This window comes from Trachinotus anak, unplaced genomic scaffold, assembly GCF_046630095.1.
Source record: "Trachinotus anak isolate AG129_WGS33_773 ecotype Australia unplaced genomic scaffold, CSIRO_AGI_Tana_v1 ptg000011l, whole genome shotgun sequence".
Taxonomy (NCBI): Eukaryota; Metazoa; Chordata; class Actinopteri; order Carangiformes; family Carangidae; genus Trachinotus; species Trachinotus anak.
In genome coordinates, this window is record NW_027273862.1 from 2,352,615 (window position 1) to 2,375,365 (window position 22,751).

Sequence of the window (22,751 nt, forward strand, 5' to 3'; positions counted from 1 at the left end):
AGGCGGCGGCGGCGGGCTCAGGCTGCTGCCGTGCATGCAGGCTGTGCTGGAGCGCACGGATCCACCGAGCTGGAGCGACCACTGCCAAACACTTTCTTGGCCGCTGATGGTACTTTTCTCCCCCTTTTTTTCTTTACGTGGCCTGATAGGAGCTATTTAAATCAGCCACGCAGCGAATCAGACGTGTCTCCCAACACTGCGCTCCGCTCTCCCTCCTGCGCCGCAAGTCACCGGAGAAGCGCAAAAACCCTCCACCGAGCGATGTCCTCTTTTTTATTTGGCGCTGAATGGAATAAAGTACTTTTCTTTTCTTTCACAGGTAAGCTCTTAAACCTTGACATGTAAGTTATTCAGATATTTTCTGGAGATGCAGTTGCTCCCTTTTTCTCTTACAGTGAGGAGTAAAAAGTTTTTGGCTTCAACTGAGTTGGTGAAGTGGATAAAAAATAAAAAAAATATATATATATTATCCTGTGTTTTTCAGGCAATCCTCGGAGTGGCTTCACGGAGGTGAAAACAAAGGATAAAAGGTTCTCGGAGAGGGAATGGAAGGACAAGGGAGGGCACTAAGGGTGAGTTGCCAAAGGCTGTCTTTCTCTCTCCTCCTGTCTTCCTCTGCGCCAGATGTGGTGCTGCTGCGCCTCGTCTCTCACTCTCGTCAAAAGCCGGAGAAACAGCTTTTTCTCGTCGGTTCCGTCGAGGGAATCAGATCTCATCCGCGTTTCTCCTCCTGGTGAACCGGAGAGTCTCCCAGCTCCTCCTCCGTTCACCGGGCTCGGTGGATGGATTGATGATTGGTGACTCTCCGCCGATCGAGGATGTTTTCGCCCTAATCTCGCCGCGACTGTGTGCGCCGCTCCACCACTGCATGCCGTTAGATCCGCCCAAGCATCTGTCCGTCTTTCCATTGGCGCATCCATCAGTGTCACACACACACACACACACACACACACACAGACACACACACACACACACACACACACACACACACACACAGCTGCCGTGTTCACATTCCTTGCGATGCTACAACACCCCCCTCCCACCCCACAGTGTACAGTCAAACATAACACTCACGCACACACACAAACGCAACCTCTCCATCTGACAGAGTCCACTTTCTCAGAGGCTCATCAGCGAGCGCGCTGCCTTGTTGTTTGGCATTTCCACCTCCACGCAGCAGTCCGAGTGTGTTTTTTTTTTTGTTTGTTTTTGTGTTGTTTTTTTTTTTTCTCGCGGCGACAACATTTTATTCTCCAATTCTCAAATATTTTAAACATAAAACAACAACTTATGTCTGGTCTCTGACTTTTGAGACATTGGAGTACTTTCATTTTATCATCTTAAAACATTTCACAATATTTCATGCCAGGCTCAGATGGATTTTTGATAAGGAATCTGAAACTGGCTCTCAGTAGCCTATAATTAGACAAAAGGACTTGGCACAGATCGACTCAATAACCGCGGCGTTTACGCGCTGAGATGACCAGGCGAAGGCGAGTTTTGTGTTTTGGTCAGCAGCAAATCATCTCATAGCATGTTTTATTTTCATAGTTGTAGACATATTAAGTGAAACTGACGAGGTCGCTTCCCAACCTCTTTACATCTAGTACAGATAAAAATGGGTCTACAAATGTTGACATTTTAATAAGTCTAAAATCTAAATCCTGACACACTTATCTCTAAATGTCTTTTTTAAATTTTCTTAGTCAGTTTAATGAAATATATAGTCGGTGTGCCTATCATGTTTTATTTGATTTTGTTTTTATTTTGAGACATCAGGTTGTCTCTGATCTCCTCTGAAAATTAAACTCTAGTGTGATTATCTCTGTGAACCAGGCGCTTTGTATCCACTGATGGGGACAGAGACACACAGACACGACCCACTACACCTACGTTAGAGGACAATGTCTGGGGGTTCTGTGTGTGTGTGTGTGTGTTTGTGTGTGTGTGTGGAGGGGTGGGGGGATGCTTTCAGATGGAGCCAACAGTTGCCAAACTCGTGAACATGAAACTCAAATGTTTTACCACAAAAAAATTCTCCTATTTAAAGTGGCTTAATCCTCCTCATTCAAAGCGTCAGCCAGTTTTCACTCTGGGTTTAGGTCCTGAAGATTTGAACCACTTTGGCGGTGAACTGAGTTCAAGTGGAAAAAAAAAAAAAAAAAAAACTTACACTTTGTTTTGTGGCAGATGTGTTTGGAGAGAGTGTATCCATTGTGCGCCTTTTGGGCACATTTTGGCTTTTACCTTGACATTAATGGAAGTTCCAGGAGCTGTATTCTCTTCAGCCATGGATATGTGAAATACAATCACTACGTCAAAGTAGCTGAGACTCGTGTACAAGTCACAAGAGCAGTGTGAACATGATACACAGCCCAACCCAAAGCCAGTAAAGGACTTCTGTCAGCCTCTTATCGTTAAATCAGTGTGTTTTATTCACCAGACTGTGGCTCTTATTCGCCAGTTTCATCATATGCAATGTGTGTGTGTGTGTGTGTGTGTGTGTTTGTGTGGTTCGTTTTCAAAAATGATAATGATAATGTGCGTTTTAACATCGAAAATTATTCAAATAACATAACAGTCCTTTCAAAATTGTACTTGCAGCGTGTTTTTGTGTGTGTGCGCGTGTGTGTGTGTATGTGTGTGTGTGTGTGTGTGTGTGTGTGTGTGTGTGTGTCCGTGCCAGAGAGAAACACAAAGAGAGTCGCACTGATCATTCCCCTCTGACTCACGATATTAAAACGTTCCCATAAAACTTTCGAAAACACTAAAGTGTTGTTTTAAAGCTGCGTTGTGTTTAAGGCAGCGAGAAAAAAAAAACAGCTGTGTTTCAAAAAGTAATTCAGGGAGCCGTGTTTCATAGCAGGTAGAGCTGTGCGTCAATAAATAAGAAAATTACTTATATTAGCTCAACTCCTCCATGAATCAAACTGTTTGGAATCGAAATCTGTAATTTGGAAAACATGCGGTGTAATTTGGAGTCACATGGTGCAGTTTACTCCATATCTGATGACTCCACGTCTCACTGGTGAATTATGTATTTTGAACTTTCTGATTATGACGAGAACTAAACTTTATATCTTTGATTTTTCATTTTTTTTATCAGACTCTGGATCAGTTTTATTAATGTGCTGCTTGTGCCGCACATTAAAACTAGAGCGTTATCAAATAAATAACATATAAAATTCATATATTGTTCATTCTTGCCAGTGGGCCTATAGGATAAATCCACAGTATATCACTCTATTAAAACTAATGCAATTTAACTCTGTCGCCTTTGGTTTGATTTAAAAGTCGCACTGATGGTGTGGACAGATTTACCTCTTCCCTCTTAAAACTCTGTCGATCACGCAGCGAAACAAATCCACGGTGACGCGTCAGAGTCCGTGAAGGTGGACTGGCACAGGAGCGTTGGCTCCTGTTTGAGCCCCAGACTCCAGAAGGACAAGAGACGGGGGAACAGTTGTAATATTGATTCCACCGACAATTAAAGAGAGATCTAATGACGGGGCTATCAGCGTGAGCACACACACGCATTTCGGTCCAGACTTCTATACACGGAGCCATTATCACGCTGCGTGGAACTGCTGTTTTACGCATAGGTCAGTAACGTTATGTGGCGCTCCCTCAGTGTCCCTGTGTGTGTGTGTGTGTGTGTGGTTAAGGGGGGGTACAGTGAGGGGATCGGGGCTTCGCCGCTGCTGTCTGCCTTTACGCACGAGTCGGATCTCCAAAAGCCTCTCCACGGACGCGCGGCGTGACACGGGGGTTTTTTGGCTCTCACTCCGGAGTTAGTGAGTCCAGATTGGATTCTGTCGTTTTATCATCGTTGTTATTTAGTAATGAATATAAGTAAAGTCACGAAATTCACTGCGGTTATATAGAGACCTCATCTAAAGACGCGAACAAGAACTGGTTGTGTAATGCTTTTTAAAACAGTGTCTGGTTGAGCACAACATCAAGTTTATTTCATGAATGTATCACAGGGGGAAAAAACACTTAGGTTTCATTCACACACTTTCTTCAAAGAGGTAGAATCAGTAAATAGGCCTAGGAGTTTCAAAGTTCCAGTGCCATATTCTAGTGGCTGCAGGGACTTTGTCACAGTCCAGATTAGGCTTTAGTGAATTTCCGCCCCCTCTTCAAAACGCAAATAGATGCGTTCGGTTCAGCAGGAACAGGCGGAGGTTTAACGCACAACTACTGTGATTTATCTCTGAGCTCCACCACTCTACACCATCCGCGATTGACTCTCTTTTTCTCTCCTCCTTTTTCGTCTTCTTCTTCTGTGATGATCACTTTGGCGTGGAGAGGCGGAGTGGCGCACCAGCTTCACGGCACACCGGTTTCTAGTAGAGTGGATAAAGAGCCAGAGGGAGGGACAGTTGGCAGAGCAGCTTGGAAAACCGCAGGAAAATGAAAAAAAGAAAGACATAGTGCGATATACTACAGTGTATGTCCCCCAAACTCTCAACTATATCGCAGCCCCTGGATCCTTTTATGCGCTCTCAGCCTGGATTCCAGGGCAGAAAGTGGGACAATGACTATTAAGATACACCAAAGCTGATGACATAGTGTGTAGGTCATGAAATTAGCATGCATGTACAGTTTCAGTGGAAGCTTGCCTGAATAATATTCTTCTGAAATTACTTGCTCTAAAAATATTTTTTCCTAATACACTTGAAACCCCCTTAAAATCCTTTTTGCAATAGATTCTGTGAGAATAGGAATCAAGAAGTCTTTGGAAAAAGATTTTTAATGGGAAAAAATAAAATGATTTTTCTCTTATGATGACCAGCCTAAAGGGGAAGTCCACAAGCCTCCTCCAAACACCTCTTTTAGTTTGACATGTTTTGGGTTTTTCTTTCCCCCTCTCTCAGAAATCAGCGTTTTTTTTAAACCCTGTTTTTGATTTTCCTCATCTCAGCCTTAGGCCCTGCCTGTGGCTGTTGGCCAAACCCTCCTACCTAGCCCACCTCAATCTGAGACAGACTGTTTTATTATGTAGTGTTAAGGTTTTTGTCGATATCTGAACGACCTCCAAAAGAAAAGGCACCTATTTGCATGGAGTGGGAATGAGAAAAAAGGAGGCCAGGGTTAGACTCTCCTCAAATAACCTTAAAAGTTACAAACTCCCACCAAAAACAAGACGAGCATTGACATGAGAAGCTGAAAAAGATGGAGTGGGTGCTCTCTCTCTCTCTCTTTCTCTCGCTCTCTCCCTCCGTCCCTCCCTCCCCAGTGTCCTCCCTCCCTCCTGCCTCGTTGGGTGTGCTGCGGAGCTAGCAGGGTTGAGAGGGCAAGTGCTGACCAGCCCTCTTTCTTTCTCTGTCTGCTGTTACTAGGTCACCACACACACACACATATATAACACAGACATACACATGCATGCACACACACCTCTCCTTGCGGTCAGTGTTGCCACCAGGGAGAGGGGTAATTTAAGCCCTCCTTGATGTAGCCTATTCATCACTGTCCCGTGGCCTGTGCTTCAAAATTAAAGTCTGATCTACAAAGTTAGAGTGAAATGAGATAAAAATTGGCAGAGGTCACTGAAGGCCAGCCAGTCAAAGCACAAAGCTGTGACTGGCCGTGGTGCTGCTTTTATTATTTTTCTCTATATTTGGTGAGTTGTGATTTTTGTTTTTGGGTGGTGGAAGTCAACTCAGGGAAAGAAGTTGTTGGGATCTTGTAGGGATGGCCAGTCACACTGACTGATGCTTCACAGCCTGGATCAGTAGCTGTATGTTAGTGTGTAACTTTACCAATAAGACTAAATTACAATTAACAAGCTTATGTAATATAATAAACTGCCACCTCTTATGATTCTGGTTGAAATGTCATAAAAAAAAAAAAATAAAGAATCATTTCCCGAAGGCACAAATGGACAGTTTGATCATATAAAGAAAAGACGTGATTGGTCTCAATAATAGTCATAATAATTAAATCAAAACAAGCAGCCCTGTTTTTATTATCATCTTAATTTCATTACAATCACTGCAAACAATTTTACAAAATGAAATGTCAGGAAAAGGCAAGTTTAAGACTTTTGGAAACCAAAGTCAAATGTTTTTTTTTTTGTTTTTTTTTATCTTCTTTGTTAAAATCAAATATATAGAAAATTATTGAAGTACTGGTCACCTATCCTTTTTATACCAACTGGGCTTTCATATTTGATGAAGGTGAGGTCCTGCAGCATTGTTATTATATTTAATAAAGAACTGTTTATGTCACATGGGCTATGTGTGCATCATTTCGGATTTTGTGCTGCATAAAAAGTGCCAGTCAACACCAGTTATCAATGCAGACTATAAGTCTATCTACAGTTGTGTGCCTGTGACCCAAATAGAAGTAATGTGTCATTTTCTGTAGAAGATCCTCATCGGTTCAAAACCATTTTACCAGCAATTATTATAAAATTAGAAAAAGTATCTATCTAATAAAACAATGATAAGTATGTTTGTCGAGCCATTTGAGCTTCTTGGACCCGAGGTCTGCATTACCACAAACGGAACATCAGGGTTAAAGAGCCAGTGAAATGTTATATATAGCACCTTTAACTTCTTTCATTCCGATTATTAGAAGCAGAGGTGGAGGATGTGGCAGAAGTGACTATGCAGGTTTGCTGATATGCAAACACACTTGTGATCCACCATGTTGCTACGACTGCTACGTCTGTCTTATTGATTGATTGATTGGATGAACTGGTCTTTAAGTACATTAATTCAGAATGAGGGATCAAAAAAACACTCTTTAAATAGGGACAAAAGTGGTGGATTTTGATATGTTAACACTCACAAATACTTTCTCAACATGTATTTTACATAAACCTGAACAGTCGGGGGTAGAATTTGGAAAATTTATTTTTCTTTTCACTGTATCCTTAAGTGAGAATCAGTGTGTTTTCAGTTGTACAACAAGTCATAAACTGAGTAAATTCACAGACACAGATATTTTTAGAAGGAGAAGATATTTCTGAGGAAATGTTTGTGTCTAATGTCTGATGCAAGTCTGATGAGTTATACTGTTTATCAGTGTACAGTGTAATGGCGCACTGCTGAGTGAGTCACTGCTTCCTCCTTACTGTGTACGTGAGTGTGTGTGTGTGTGTGTGTGTTTCATGTACATGTGTGTGTGCGGAAACCACGCTGACAGCTGCAGCTCATTACAGGCACTATTACTGATGGGGACTGCTGGGGGAAATTCCTTCTTCCAGAGAGCAAACCACCCTGTTTACCACACACACACACACACACACACACACACACACACACACACAGGTCTTGCTTATTCATAAACTAGAGCTGCAACATCTGTAACTGGAACAAAAAAGAAAGATAGAAACATTAACTAAACATTTACTCCTGAGTGAAAAATGAAGAAAATAGGAAACTAGTTTCTATAGGAGGAGGTGAAACACGTTAACATCTGTCCAGGTGCTGGAGAATGACAGACCTTACCTGTTCATGAAGTACACCCCACTACTGTAGGTGTGTATGCACGTAAACACAGAGATGGACACGTACACACAGCCACAGGGTGAGCAAACTTGAGATGAGATCACCGAAGCACTCTAAGCCTTGCTATATTGGCAAACACACACACACACACACACCACACACAGCAACAGCGTATACAGTGTCCAGTGACGTTAATGAGAGGGCTGAAAGCCAGACACACATGTGCTAGAGTCATTAGGGAAGATTTCATAGCTACACTTCAGGCCACTACACTCCATTACTGTACTTCATTGGTTACACTGCTCGAAAATAGTGGTTTCTTAAAGTCAAGCTAAGGGACCACCAGGGCTCCACTGAGAGCCCCGGGGAGTTCCTCTTTAAATAAAAAAAAGACCAGTTACCTGTTTTTCTTGATGTTATTTATTTGAACCACTACGCTGAAGGAAAACAAGGATCAGTCTTTATTAACTTACACTGGCTCTGACTGCTCCACCATGAAACATTCAGGACCTTTCACAGCACAGATTCAAAGTGTCCAGGAAACAAAAGGACACAACACTATTCTTCTCTTAATGATAAGTTAGTTTTACAGTTGTTATTATCAGTGATTCAGTGGCAGCGGTTGCAACAGCAGGGGTTGAAAATAGTTGCACATAACTTTACACATCAATGAAACAATGAAATTCACTTGATCAGACATCTCAAAGAGAGATAAATATTATCCTGCTTCAGATTGGAGGATAAAGTCAGCATTCTTCTATATGTTTTCTCATTGTAAATAAATCCAGTGAAAAACAAATCAAAGCCAACAATGGTTCAGTCCACCAACCCCATTTGGTTCCTACTATAGATATTTTTTTAAGGGTCAAATATTTTATTTTGTTTAAAAAGAGCAGCTCTTAAGACAGGTCTAGTTTTTAGCAAATTGAAGTAATAAGTGGATATGTTGGGGGCTATTTCCTGCTATGGGTTTTGGATGCTAGGATGGTGTATGTGGGACTGACTCAAAATAAAGTATAGCACTAATGTTTACTGTAATAAAGAAACTTGTGATCCAGTGCAACAGTAGTATTAAATATTATGTGGAAAACAATGGAGCTCTATGGCACAGAAAAATAAGCTAAATCAGGATTTGGCTACAAAGGCAGTCATTTTTTAATTTTTTTTTTTTTTTTTGTCAACAATGAGAGAAAAAAGTTGAATTATATAAGCCTCTTATTCCTGAATATTTCAATTATGAAATAATTTAAACTGTAATTCAAATAAAACAAGAAAAAACATTTCGCAAGGGGATTATAATAAAGATTTTTTATACAAAAACATATAATGGAAACAAAGCAAGTAAAGTTAATGCTAAGTGCTGATTGTCAGTTTATCGGTACAGTTACATCAGTGGGTCATGTATAGAGATGCAGTAAAACAACTTATTTGTTAATTTTCCACAGAAGATAAGTTTACTTGAAAATTATTTTAAAAATACACAAATTAACTTGTGTTAGAAGGTGATCTTAAAGGTGGTCTTCCTCTTTTCAAGTCTTCTTTTGGTTCCTGGCGTCACAGTGTTGATGGGATTTAGACACATGAAGTCATCACTTCTTCCCTAACACAACTTAAGATAATTTTGATGTAGATAGTCAAACATAAAATGTATATTTCGTTTCATTTCGTTTCATTTGAAAGCACATTTGAGATTCATGATTGGCCTTTACAAGGTCTTCCAGCATGGCAGTAAATGAGAGTATCGTCAGCATAAAGACAACAACTGAACTAGCTCTCATTTCTTTGTAATTGCAACTGGAAGACTTAGGCCGTGTTAATCAAAAAATAATTAAATAAAGAAATAAAAATCTGTCTGCAGAGATTTATTATAAGCACATTCTGTCATAACCTAATAATGCCACGCTCTGTCTCTATCCTTTCATGAAGAGAGAAGGAGAGATAGAAAGATGGTCCACTCCATGCCGTGATGTATCTGTTGCATTAATCAGCCTCTTAAATTGGAATGGGCTGCTTTTATTAATTATGTTCAACGTGAGGATGATGGGGTCTCTCCCAACCATCCCTCCCTCCTCTTTTTGACACACCAATCACTTTCAGGAAGATAGAAAGACAGTAGAAAGAGAAAGAGAGAGAGGTAGAGAGAGCATCATTACAGGCAAATGAAAAAGAGAAAAGGGAATAGAGTGAAGGGATTAAGTGTAATTAAAAAATAAAATCACAAGTGACACAGGGGTGCGTGAAGTATGCTGGAGTCTTATTGGCATCTTTGGCTTTAAAACATATTTACCTACAGGCAAAATGAGTGGGAACAGAATATCCACTACTGCTCCCGCCTGCAGAAATTATATTGATAGTGTGACAGCATTTCATTTCACCATTCCCTCTTCATCACTGCCGTGTTTTATTTTCACTTTTACCCCCCGACTATTAATTGTTCTTTAGCAATTGCCGAGATGCTGTTCTCATATATTTAATAATTTCTCACATTTTTATCAATTTTATTTATTTATGTATTGACTACAAGGTGCTTTATGAGATAGACCCACCTATATGACCAAAAAAAAACAAAACAGTTATGATTATAATTTAAAGAAGCTGGTATTGTCATAATCAATGAATCATCGCCGTACTGTAAGAACTTTATTCGAAGTGGCAGAGAAAACAGTGCCCTGCCTGCTGAGACAGGGAACCCCACAGTGCCTCTACTCATTCTAGGAAATTCAAGTGTTGATGTTGCCTCCCAACTGCTGGACTTAGGCACACTAACATTATGTTCTGGTGTTGACTGTAATTCAAGTGATCTACACTTTATCCTTGTTAAGATTTAGGCTACATAAAACTGATAACTGTGAGATCAAGAGGTTTCTACTTAGCCTACTGTGGTTATTGTGTTGATGCTTTGTGTATTTTTTTACTGTACATAAAAATCTGCCATCTCACAAATACTTTGTATCATGACAGTAGCAGAAATAAGAAATAACCTGATGATTATAAAAGTATATGAAGCAATATGCAAAACAGTTACTAGCTCAAACAGGCACTGACAGTTGTGTTCACTACAAACCAAACTTCAGCAGCGATTATGTGAAACTCTGCAGACACTTAGGGAAACAGACTAGCAAGAACCAAATCCACTGCGTGGCCTGCCTGAGGTATCGGCAGGCCAGCATAGAGTGCACAACTACAGGAAGCACAGTGGGTCAAAGTTTAACAAGTGGGACTGTAAACTGTGGTGGTTGTTTACAGCTGGCAGTTTAGGTTATAACCATTTGCCTTTGTTTCCTCTTTGAAATAAATATAATGACCTCGTTCTGTCTGAGCACCCATACTTTTGACTCCATTGGATTTAATCTGTCTCTTAGCCTATTCCCACTGGCCATAGCATATACTTGCACACTTGTGTGCCATGCCTGGACACAGAGATGGAAAAAAAATATTAATAGAAATTATTAATAGATTATATTTGAAAATGACAAAACTGGCTTAACCCAGCAAAACATCTGGGGTCAGGCAGATCTCAATAATGTTACAATGGGTGTGATGGATCAGGTGAAACATTAACAAGCCCCATATTAGCTCCTCTAACTTGCAACCACTAGCAGCTTCACTATAATATAGTGTAGTATGATGTTGCCGGCTGTAAACAAACCACTAGGTTACAGAAACACTTGGAAGTCTAATGCTGTATATTTCAGGATGTATAGTGAGTGTGCGGGAGCCACTCGACACTGAGAGCTCCAGTGGAAATCGCAAACAAATCACTGTCCGCTGCTCTTGTCACGTCAGCCCAAAGCCACTTCAGTTGCACCCGGAGTTTATCTTAGTGTGACATTCTCCCTGCTGATACGCCAAAGCCTCCCTCCTCCACCCATTCCACCCCACTGCCTCTCTGTATAAGAAACCTGCTAAATGGAAAGAGAGACAAATGAATGGCGGTAGAGGGATACATAGAAAGTGAAGTCAAGGAAGAGAGAGAGAAAATGAGCACACATTTGTCCTCTGTGACAATACTGCCGCTGTTAACTTCAGAGAGGCCCTGATATGACACAAGGGATGCTTGATTCTCCATATGTGCTGTATGTTAACCACTTTCAGTGCAAGAACACAAGCTGAGTGTGTGTATGTGAGTGAATACATGTGTATGTTTGTGTATATGCATCCCAAAAATGCAGTTCACATAGAGGCAATTTTTATTAGCAGACACATTATGAGGGATTCCATTTAATATCACCACAATGTGGAAATATTTATAATGAATCTACAAAATGTTCAAATAGTAAATATCTGCAAAATGTTCTATCAATGTATTTCTTGTTTTTCCTACAGTATTATTGTGGCAACTAAAGTATGAGTGGCACAAAGTATGGGGTTGTTTAGGGAACTCAAAGCATGTGGTCAAGGTTTAGCAAAGATTGTTGTTTAGATTAATAAACACTTTGACTTGTGCAGTATTGAAGCTGGGGTAGAAAATGTTGGCAAAACCAGCAAGAGTAAGGTTGATTTTTAAACTATCCAACCAAAGAAATTCCAGCCCCTCCCATCCGGCCTCCTGCAAACCCCTGCCTGACTATGGCTGGAGGATGAGTCCATGGGAGAGAGCATTGGGTGCATTGTCACTGTCCAACTACCTCATGTTTAATGTACATGTAAGAAAAGACCTAATGTTATCATAGAACATGGCTATTGTTAGCGCTCACAACAAGCTAGCATGCTAACAAGCTAGCATGTTAGGACTGCAGGAAATTTTATTGAAAATAGTTTGATGCAGTAACTTATTGCTGGTTAGCTTGCAACAGCTAGCTGTGGTAACTGTCAAAAGCCAAAATCATCAACAGGGTTTATTAGCAGTTAGCGTTTTAAGCGCATTTCATCTATAATGTTTGGTGACAGAACAGCTGCAGTATCTGCCTACCTTTTTTTTACCTTAGCATCAGTCACTCATTGACTGACATGAATCTTGGCTCATAACACATTATAATATGTTGTTTTAAATGTTAGAGCCTCCATCATGAGAGCATGGTTGGCTTTGATTATGAGTACACTCCAGAGCCAAGCACATCATCTGGTTGAAGAGGACAGGCCCTGGGTCGAGGGCGAAGCAGAGAAGGTTGCGTGAGAGGGAGGGCAACCAGCAGGGTCTGAGGAAGTGGAGGCAGAGGACGGGGAGGTCAGTCTGCGGCTGTCCAAGGAGCAGATGTTCTTGGATGTTCTCTGCTTTTTTTCCCCCCTGGGGTGTAGAGAATAATATAATAAAGTATGTATTTATTTCTTGTTCTGTATAACCTGTTCTCATTTGTTTGACGACAATTTTGAAAATGTTTAATGTCTTTTGCAACATAAACAGTCAAGCCATTACATTTATTATCTCTTTACACTCTGCACAATGTGGTGTGAAGCTACTGTATTTTATGGGACACAATAAAATATATAACATTACAGATATACTGTAACTGGTAAAAGATAAATAAATATGTAATTATTGTAAACAGTATTAAACAGGAAGGAAGAAAAGGTGTTTCCAGAGGTTTCCCAGGTACATGTTGACTGACAGGTCAGGCTGTGCATGTGGTATCATCTGGGTGCTGTGGCAATCTTCTGCTGTTTGGCAGTGATTGTCCTTTAGAAAGAATATCACAATATCTGACAGCAATTACTGCATTTCAAAGACACCCACATTACTGTAAAAGAACTGTAGCTGCATTACACGCAGTGACAAGTGTAACAGTTTTCAATGTCACACCTATCGTGGAGGCCAAGTATTATTTGGCCACATGTTAGATGGGCCAGAAACAGGAGTTGGCCTCTGTTACATCAAACTTGCACATTCATTTGGCCATTTACAGTCATTCAATAGTTAGCAATTCTAGAGTTAGCATCTTTCACTGTAAGAGTCATTTAGTCTCACATTTATTTGAGTGATTTTTTTGCTAGATTTTTGATATTTGCGTTTGGTGAAAAGCCTCATATTTTATATGGTTCTAATCTATCAGAAATACAGCAACAATGGGTGTCACTTTTGGGGCCCGTCAACCCCCTCGGTTGTTGCTATCCTTGAAAAGTCACACCAGTGTTGACTGGTTCAACCTCTTGCTTCATCCAATCTCTTTGTGGTCGTATCCTTTTCTACTTCCGTCCTTATTTTCTCGCTTTGTTAAGTAGTGTAAGGTGTTGTAGGTATACTGTGTGTGGAACTGGACATTTTGGCTGCACTGTCTCTGCCATTCTTGTGCGACTAGCTCGCTAGCTTTAGCAATATGTCTGCCAAGCCTTGTGGACGACCCCATCACGCGCAACAAGTATACAGGCAATGTGCCATCCAGTCATTTCATAAAGGCTGAATGAGATGACTGGACATGCTTATTAGAGGTCTGTGACTGCCAAATACTTTTTTTTCTTTAAATGGCCGTAGCATTTGATGTCTTGATGTTGTTGGGATGTTAAAGGAATTAAAAAAATATATAGCAAAAAATGCTTCTAAAATACGTTTCCTGCCATAGCAAACAAACTAAAGTAGCTAATAAAAAAGTGGAGAAACAACAAATAAAGTTTCATCCACTGCTTCACTGAATCCTCTGATGAGTATGAAAATGATGTGTCATATGCAGTAGTGGGATTTTTTAAATCACTGTTAGACAGTGATCTCCACTGCTATCATCACTGAATGAGGGTATGTCTGTTGGGAAAATGCAGTTCATCCCTCTGGTGAAGTTCCAAAGACCTGGACTTGGAGAACCTGGGGCGCTAAGCTGTTCTGGTGGCTCATGATGGAGCAGCACCTCCCTAATGCACTTAATGTTGGTTTTTCCTTTTAACAGGGCACTATTTATAGGAAATAGGGTTGAGATGGAGTTAATAGTATGTAATAAAATCCCCTCTATCCCACATTCACTAAAGCCACAAGAGAAACATCTGTCTTTTAAAATAAGCATTAGCATTTCACACACTTGAACTTTGTGCATGTCTATGTGTGCGCGTGCTTCCACTGTCCGTACACCCCCCCCCACCGTCCGAACATAAACTCTTGTTGACCTCACGTTCAACCAACATCCATAAGCTCTGCATGCACAGTAAATAGGGTACTGTATTTAATGTTGGCACCCTGGAGTGCACTGGCCACAGGTGCCCCAGGGCCCCGTGAAGATGCTAGCTGACTTGACATTCATGTTGGAGCCGCGTCTGCTCCACGCCTGTCTGAATTAGTGCCTCACTGCCGGGCTGAAACGGCCGGCAATCTGCCTTACCTCGGGGGAGGCGGGAGGAGCGGTCAATATGCTCAAATGATTTTCCACTTCTGCAGAGAGCGAGTAGTCCTAGCTTTAGGATATTCAGTGACACGGAGGATTGTTTACTGGCATGATTTTCCCGATGTGTCCCCTGCACCTCAAACACCGAGATGAGGACTGTCTTCAGTGCTAGTGATGACTGATGGTTGAGGAAATACGAAGCAGCGTCCTCAACAGTGAACAGATGCTGACCAGCAGATCACCATCAACAGACATCTGAAGTTTTGGACTCTGTGAATGCTCTTGCTTGTGTGTGTGTGTGTGTGTGTGTGTGTGTGTGTGTATGTGTGTGTTTGTGTAATCCAAAGGAGTTTGTGAAGGCTTTCCCTCTGTAGTGTCAACCTCCCAGAGAGAGGATCAAGTGCTAAGCTGGGGACTCAGGGACTCAGTGTGCCTGGTGTGTATCTGTATGTATTTATGTATGTGTGTGTGTATGTGTGTGTGTGTGTGTCTGTCCAATAACCCACACTTGTGGTTTTAGGGATTGAGAAAGTGATATATCCTTTTATCTGTTACTATGGATGACCACAAGCCTGACCAGAGTCGGCCTGGCAAGACTAAATCCACACACTCAGAGGATGGATCAGTGTGTGTGTATGGGTGTGTGTTTGGATGTTCAAAGGTGCATCAGAGAGTGGGTCTCTTCCCCTGAGGGGGAAGCGCAGAGTTGAAAGGTCAAACACACATGTGGGGGGTCAGTGAGCAGCCTGGCAGGCGGAACAGAAACCTTATACAAGCAGAAACACAAGGATCAGTTAATGTGTGTGTGTGTGTGTGTGTATGTGTGTGTGTACATTTTTCACACATATATGTTGTAGAATGTCCTTAACCTCTGCATCCAAGTGTACAGGATTCAAAGATGAAGCATTCATACTGTAATCTCCACTTTATCAGAAACATCTGTACACCTACTTATTCATGAAGTTAAAATCATGCTGATTCTTGGTGCCAGATGGACTGAAACTGATGATCTGGGATTTTCACACAGAACTGTCTCTAGAGTTTATTCAGAATGGTGTGAAAAACAAAAAACATCCGGTGAGAACGCTTCCCGAGAACGGAAATGCCTTGTTGATGAGAGTCAGAAGAAAATGATCAGACTAATTGAAGTTGACAGAAAGGCTATGGTCACTCAGATAACCACTCTTTACAGCTGTGATGAGCAGAAAAACAGCAGAATGAACAACACATTGAACCTGGAGGTGGATAAGATGGATGAAGACCATGTTAGATTCCTCTCCTGTCAGCCAAGAACAGAAATCTGGGGCTGCAGTGGACACAAACTCACCAATGCTGGACAGATGAAGACCCAGCCGGTCTGATGGATCTGGATTTCTGCTGAGGCAGCAGATGGTAGGGTTAGTTTAAGCCAACCTGCCTTGTGTCAACAGTCAATGAGAAATGGAGACCAAACAGGAGTTGACAGTGGTGTTGCTTTCCACCGCTGGAGACAGCTCTAGATGAGTAAAGGAATGAAGTTTGATGCAGAACTCGTAACATTTCTTCTAGACTGGTAAGTAAACAGAGGTTACTGCTAACATTGGCTATGTAGCAATAGCACAAACCTATATGTATCGGTGCTTTAAAACCAATGAACCATCATGTCAACATGGAGAAGAATGTCAAAGGAAAGTTTCTAACATCTTGTGGAATCAGTGACATGAAGAACTGAGGCTGAGCAAAGAGAGGAACTACTATTAGCATGGCGTTAATGATAAAGTGCTCGGTGAGTGTAGGCTTTAACAATCATGACTAATACTGGTCAATATCATCAGCAACATGATATCAAGTGCTAATCTTTATAACATACTGAAAATTTAAATTAGAATTAGAATAAAAAATTATTCCTAGCAACACATGTACCTTATATCAAGATCATTAAAGTTCTTCATCTTGAGAAGACATGATGTGTGTGAGTGTGTGTCTGTGTGTGTGGTTAATGGGTTAGCATTGGAGTCAACTGAACACCCTGTACATAACTATACAGATACCAAAAGGTTCCTTTCGTGTATTTCACGACCTGGGGATGTAAACTGGTTGTCAAGGAACTGGTAAGACCTGCAACGTGCCATAACAAAACACCAATGACTCTCATTATTATCCAGAGGATCAAGAAAATACATATGTAAAAAAATGTACAATGTTTGCTAAAGAAATAAACTTGTCTTTTTTCTTTGACTTCAATTATATACCGCGTCAATATGACCCAGTAAATACCATTAATGTGTGCAGAAACTGAATACCATACATAAGGGGCGAATATGATGTTTGACAATTTCTTGGGTTGTAGTTCTGTTTGCAGCTGCAAAAGTAACATTTAATTATGCTTTTTCCTGCCCTGATAAATAATTTTACTGAGCAAAAAGACAGTCATAGCTCAGAATTACAGACTAACAGCCTGCGAAATATGCATGTCACACTAACTTACACCACCAGTACTGGTGAGACACATATAGACAAGGATTATACTAGTAACTGCAACCAAGTGGACACCATGGCTATGCATTTTAGCTAATAAACCTCTCTCTCTCTTCCAGTCACATCTTTTTCTCTATTTATAAAACAGCAAGCTCAACCCATCCAGCTACACAGCAACGACAGAAGCATGACTTTCATATACACTTGGGATGAGGCGATGCTCTCTGCAGGAATATAAGAATGTGCAATCGATGTGATTTAACCGCTCACAGCGTATTATACCATGGGTTTGTGGTGTTGTAGTGGGAGGTGCATGTCAGGGGGCGCCAAGCTTCTTGACAGTACAGGGAGAAATGTGTTAAAAGCCAAACCGTGTTTGTCGTTGTGTTTTCACAGCTCCGCTCTAAACTACAACAAGAGTTGGTGTTACTGTGAGGACGAAAGGACGACTCAGATTGGTGCCTGGTTTCATCTCCTGCTCTCTCTGCTTCTCATCCTTTGTTCTGCAGGTTGGTGCAGAGATTTGCAAGATCTTTCACTGTGAGGCACTGGGACTTCACTGTGACCAATAATCTGGGTATGAAAGACCATATGCACACACACACACACACACACACACACACACACACACACACACACACTTAGGGGCAAAGAAGCACAGTCATCTGTTAAAAGGAGTGAACGCGTCACTCTCTTCTAAGTAGAAGCTTCACTCATCTCTACTTTCTCGTTCTCTCATCTGTCCATGTCATTCTTCACTACTGGACTTTCACATTAACCATCAGTTAGTCTCTCTCTCTCTCTCTCTCTCTCTCACACACACACACACACACACACACACACAGACCTCTCGTCACATCATCCATCAGTTTGTCCAACAGACACGTAAATGTACATCTTCACATTCACGCACAAACCAACCCCTTAGCATCACACATCAGATCACCGAAGAATCACACACACACACACACACGCTGCATCACACATCAGTTATATCTTTTAGGCTGAAGGAGAAAGGGGTTTGTTGGCAGCAGGAGGGGTTGACAGGGGAGAGGAGGAAGTACACAGGAAGTACATTAGTTATCACTCCCATGTCTTCTCCACCTTTTCACGTCTTATCACCACCCGACGTCTCAGACCCCGGCCAAGCTGCTTCTCCTTCTCATCCCACCCCTTTCCTCTTCTCTTTCTGTCTCTCTCTTCCTCACACACACGCCTCTAAAAATGACTTCCGTGCTCCACTTTAGTGTCGGGCTCTGGGATCTAGATGACACTTGGCAAGCCACAGAAGCCGCAAGATAACTGGATGAAATATTTAAATGAAAGACGGCAGGGGTAGAAGAGGTGAAGAAAAGAAGGGGGAGAAAAGAGGGAGAGAAATGAATAAAGGACAGAGGACGAGGGAAGGAGAGAGTGACGATACTCAGATGGTGAGGGATTTCTTGGCAAACACAGGGCTGTGTGACAAGAAGTGCAGATGAATTGGCTTTTACCTACAAAGTAGCTTGAAGAGATATATTCCAATATAGTATGAGATCACATTGCTTTATCTTTGAATCATCAGCAAGTCTCAGTGTGTGTCAAAATACTGTCAGCAGTTTGCCAGCTCAGCTGCTTAGACAGCAACAAACTTAAAACATACGCAAATGAAATTTCACTTTGTTATAGTGATTTCGCGACTTTATAAAAGGTTCAATCTGACTAAAAAGCTTTGGCTACATTGGAAGACTTTGTGTCACAGTGGTGCTTAAAATGTACCTGAGAGATACAGTCTGGGCAACGAAGTCCAATGTGTGGATGCGTCATGGCCCAAGCTATCCCAAGATTCATTCTGCACTGGTAATGAAAATAATATAGCAGTAAACAATGCCCACAAAGAGCCAGGGGATTACACAGCTAATGGCACGACTGTTAAAGAATCAAGGGCCTTAAAACCTCATGGAACAAAAAAAGTGTGCTTTGTGATGCAACAGCAAGGACAGACGCAGTTGGTGAACCAAAGCAAAAATCCTCCTTTGATGACCATTTCCTCCAAAGGATGCAGCTCATGCATTAGCACACAGCTAACATCTATCTCCATGCAAGCTGCTCTGCAACTCTAACTAATGCTAATGTTACTATAGCAACAAGCTGAGCAACAAAGTGAATGTTTAGCAAGTACAATGTGTACTACAGTCATAATTTTAGGTCAGTATGTTAGCATGCTATCACTTTATAGTGGACTACTAGTTATATCAGTAGCATTGAACCAAAGTACAGCTGAGGCTGATGGGAATTTAATTGGCTTTGATCATGAAAGTCTACACTAAATTTAAAGGCAATCCATTCAGTATCTGTTGACGTATTTCACTCAAAACCACAAAGGTCAACCTCATAGCAGCAGCAGAGAAAAAGTTCAAAGGATCATTGATGTCTATATGTGTCATCATCTGGGAATCATGAATGTCAAAATGTTTGTGTCAATCCGTCCAGGAGATGTTGAGATATTTGGAAAAAGATGAAAAATAGGGGGATCATTAAAATATGTACTTGATATCGATTGATACTTACAATTATCCATAAGTATCTCAGACATTTTCTCTTTTTAAAGCATGTTGTAACACTGGTTTTGAAAAAACAAAAAAAAAAGTCAAAATTGCTTGGAAATCCATTCAGTAGTTTCTGAGATATTTCAATGTGGACCAAAGTGATGGAGCTAGAGACAGACATTGCCTTCTACAGACGTGCTACTAGAATGGCTAAAACAATAAGTCATTCATGTGACACAGTTCATGCAAGTCTGACATTTTGTGCAGGTTTATTTTTTCATTCTACAAATTAATTGCTCCATAGTCTGAAAATATAAAATGTTCTATGTCCAGAGTCATTATATAATTTAGTTCTATATGTTCCAAATGGTCAGTGCTAACAATCATAAAAAAGAGCTTTAGAACCTCAAAACTGATCATTTTATTGAAGACACTATGAATGACACTGATAAAAATGTAAACTAAATTTTAAATTGTTATTTTTATCTTGTTTGAACTCGGTGAAAAGTGGATCGTAGGCACATCTAAGTTAGCATGAATTCATGGTTTTCTTAGTAACTCAACAGTATCAGACAGTATCAGAAGAAACATTACGTAGTTTCTAGTTTCATTATTATCTATTTTATTTTATTTTACGTATTTATTTATGTATTTATTTTTAACGGAATACATTAACAAGCTACTGAACAATCTGAATTTGCCCTAGGGATTGATAAAGTGTTTTATCTATCTCTCTATCTAGTTGTATCTGAATTACAATGGTCATATTTAGTAATTAATACATTGATTATGTATAATAAAACATAGGAAGACTGATCAAATCATTGCTTACTGTTCTGCCATAGAAGAGAGGCTCACAATTACATACAGAAAAATAGCTCCCAGTATTAGGAGGTTCTAGCTGTAAAACATTTTCTCTGAGCAACCTCTTAGAAAAACGTGAGTTTTGATATGATTGATTCAAAGTGCCATTTTGATACATAAAAGTCTACCACTACTACTGCCTACTTTTTTCCAGCTGAGATGTGAATACTTTGAATACTCAGTATTTTAAAACTAGGATCGCAGCCACAGCTTTGTAATTCAATTTCTGCTCTATTCCTTCTCCCATGAAAGACAAACGATACAAGGAAGCACTTTTAGGTATTCATATATATATATATATATATATATATATATATATATATATATATATATGTGTGTGTGTGTGTGTGTGTGTGTGTGTGTGTGTGTGTGTGGTTCATTCAACTGCCTATACTCACTGTATAAGCTCTCTTTAATTATTTTCTTAACCAGTCGTGTGTGCAGAGCTGCATGCTGGTTGTGCAAAAGCTTATTTAAGGTGTGTGCATGTTTGTTACTGTGTGCGTGTGTGTGTATGCCTTTGTGCATATTCTGTAAAGATCTGTGCTTATTACAAAGCTGGACATCACACCTGTCTGTCAAAGAGGTGAACCAGTTCACTAGGCAATAAATAAAATAAAAGTGTACTCTGTCCTGTAGTGTTTAAATCATTAAAAAAAAAACAATAAAATGAAGATTTGATATAACAAGTGTGTGATATGGTTTGTATTTTACACGCATCACTGTATATTATTCTCCTTTCCCTGGAATTGTTTCAGTGGTTTCAGAAACTGCTCCCACTTTTGTTACCACAAATGCAACATCGATCACAGATTTATGAAGATTATGGTTTGAATAAATTGTAAAATGACAGCACAGAACAGAACAAACATGTAGCACATGCTGACATCACACAAAATCAGGGCTTTTAGACCAGCTTCAGGTCACAGTGAGCAACGTGAATGACATATGCACAAGCAAACTGCAGAGGAAAAAAAAGTGGCAGTTTGTATATGGTTTGCATTCATACCATTTTCCGGTTATTGTGGCAAAAAGAGAAAGAGGGGTGGAAAAAAAACAGGTTATTCATTACTCTCCAGAACAGATTATGCATGCAGTAATGAAAATGCTAACGTATTGCCATCCAGTAGTTCAGAGTAAAGTATTACTTCAAATAAACATTCTGTTTCCCAGTGCTGGAGCTTTGTGAATAAATGGAACAGAAGAGGAACAGAGGGGTTTTCTCCTGAGCTGATTGGGTGCAGATGTTAGCTCCAGTCTGGGTTTGGTTAAAGTCCCGCTGCCAGGAATATTCGCTACAATTCAATAAATAGAGCTGTTAGGAGCGAGGCATTTCCTTGTCACCATGTCAAGGTTTCAGAGCGGATGTTTCACGCTGGGTGTTTTCACTCAGTCTATAGTGTATTTAATGTTTAGCTTATACACTCAGCTCAATATAAAACACTGTAACTGGAGACTGAAAAGCTGCAGGTTAAATAATGAATTTGAACTTGAATTAAGACTCAGATTTATAGATATGTGTGTGTGCGTGTATATATGTATATATATATATATATATAAAACAATATTTAGACAGTCATGGGTAGTGTGGTATGCAAAAATGTTCCAGTGAAACAACTTTAGACCACAAGTCAGGAAAGCAACATTTACATACAGCACAGTATAAGGAGCCAGTTGGGCCTATAGCACACTGCAGAACACCAGTCATCATATTCACCATGTATTTCAGCAGTTGCAAGTTTAATAATTATGTGACAGTATATTGAGATTAATCTGAATTTTCATACCATGAACTATCATTAATGTTCTTAATATGTTTAATGTTGGTTGTGGTGTTGCCGTCCATAAGCAAGTGGTTATAGTTCATGCATTCATAATGAGATTATCTAGACTGCTAATCTCTCTGCAATTGATATAAGGTCCTGTTCAAATAGTTCAAATAAAAAAATTCTGTTTGAGGGATGTGAAACTTTTCCTGTAATTGCTGAAAATATTTATTTTGTCTGGGGTTGAGCAAGTCTGTGTTTTGTAAGTGATAAATAGGTGTAAATAAAAAGCAAATTAAGTGTGCAAAAAAAATAAAAAAACACTAAACGTTCGGTGGACAGTTGGAGTATTTAAGGGTGACTTCATCATCCACATTGGCCTCACATCACACATGCACATTCAGCACACTCACATCCTAATCTCCTCCAACG

The 22,751-nt window shown here is 40.3% G+C and overlaps 1 long non-coding RNA gene across 1 annotated transcript; it reads left to right on the forward strand.

Moving 5' to 3' along the window:
• Nucleotides 1–179: 179 nt before the first annotated feature.
• LOC139627794 (uncharacterized) lies at nucleotides 180–21,912 on the forward strand. Its single transcript, XR_011692630.1, has 3 exons — nucleotides 180–319; nucleotides 485–572; nucleotides 17,671–21,912. It is a non-coding gene; the product is annotated as an uncharacterized lncRNA (long non-coding RNA).
• The last annotated feature ends 839 nt before the right edge of the window (nucleotides 21,913–22,751 follow it).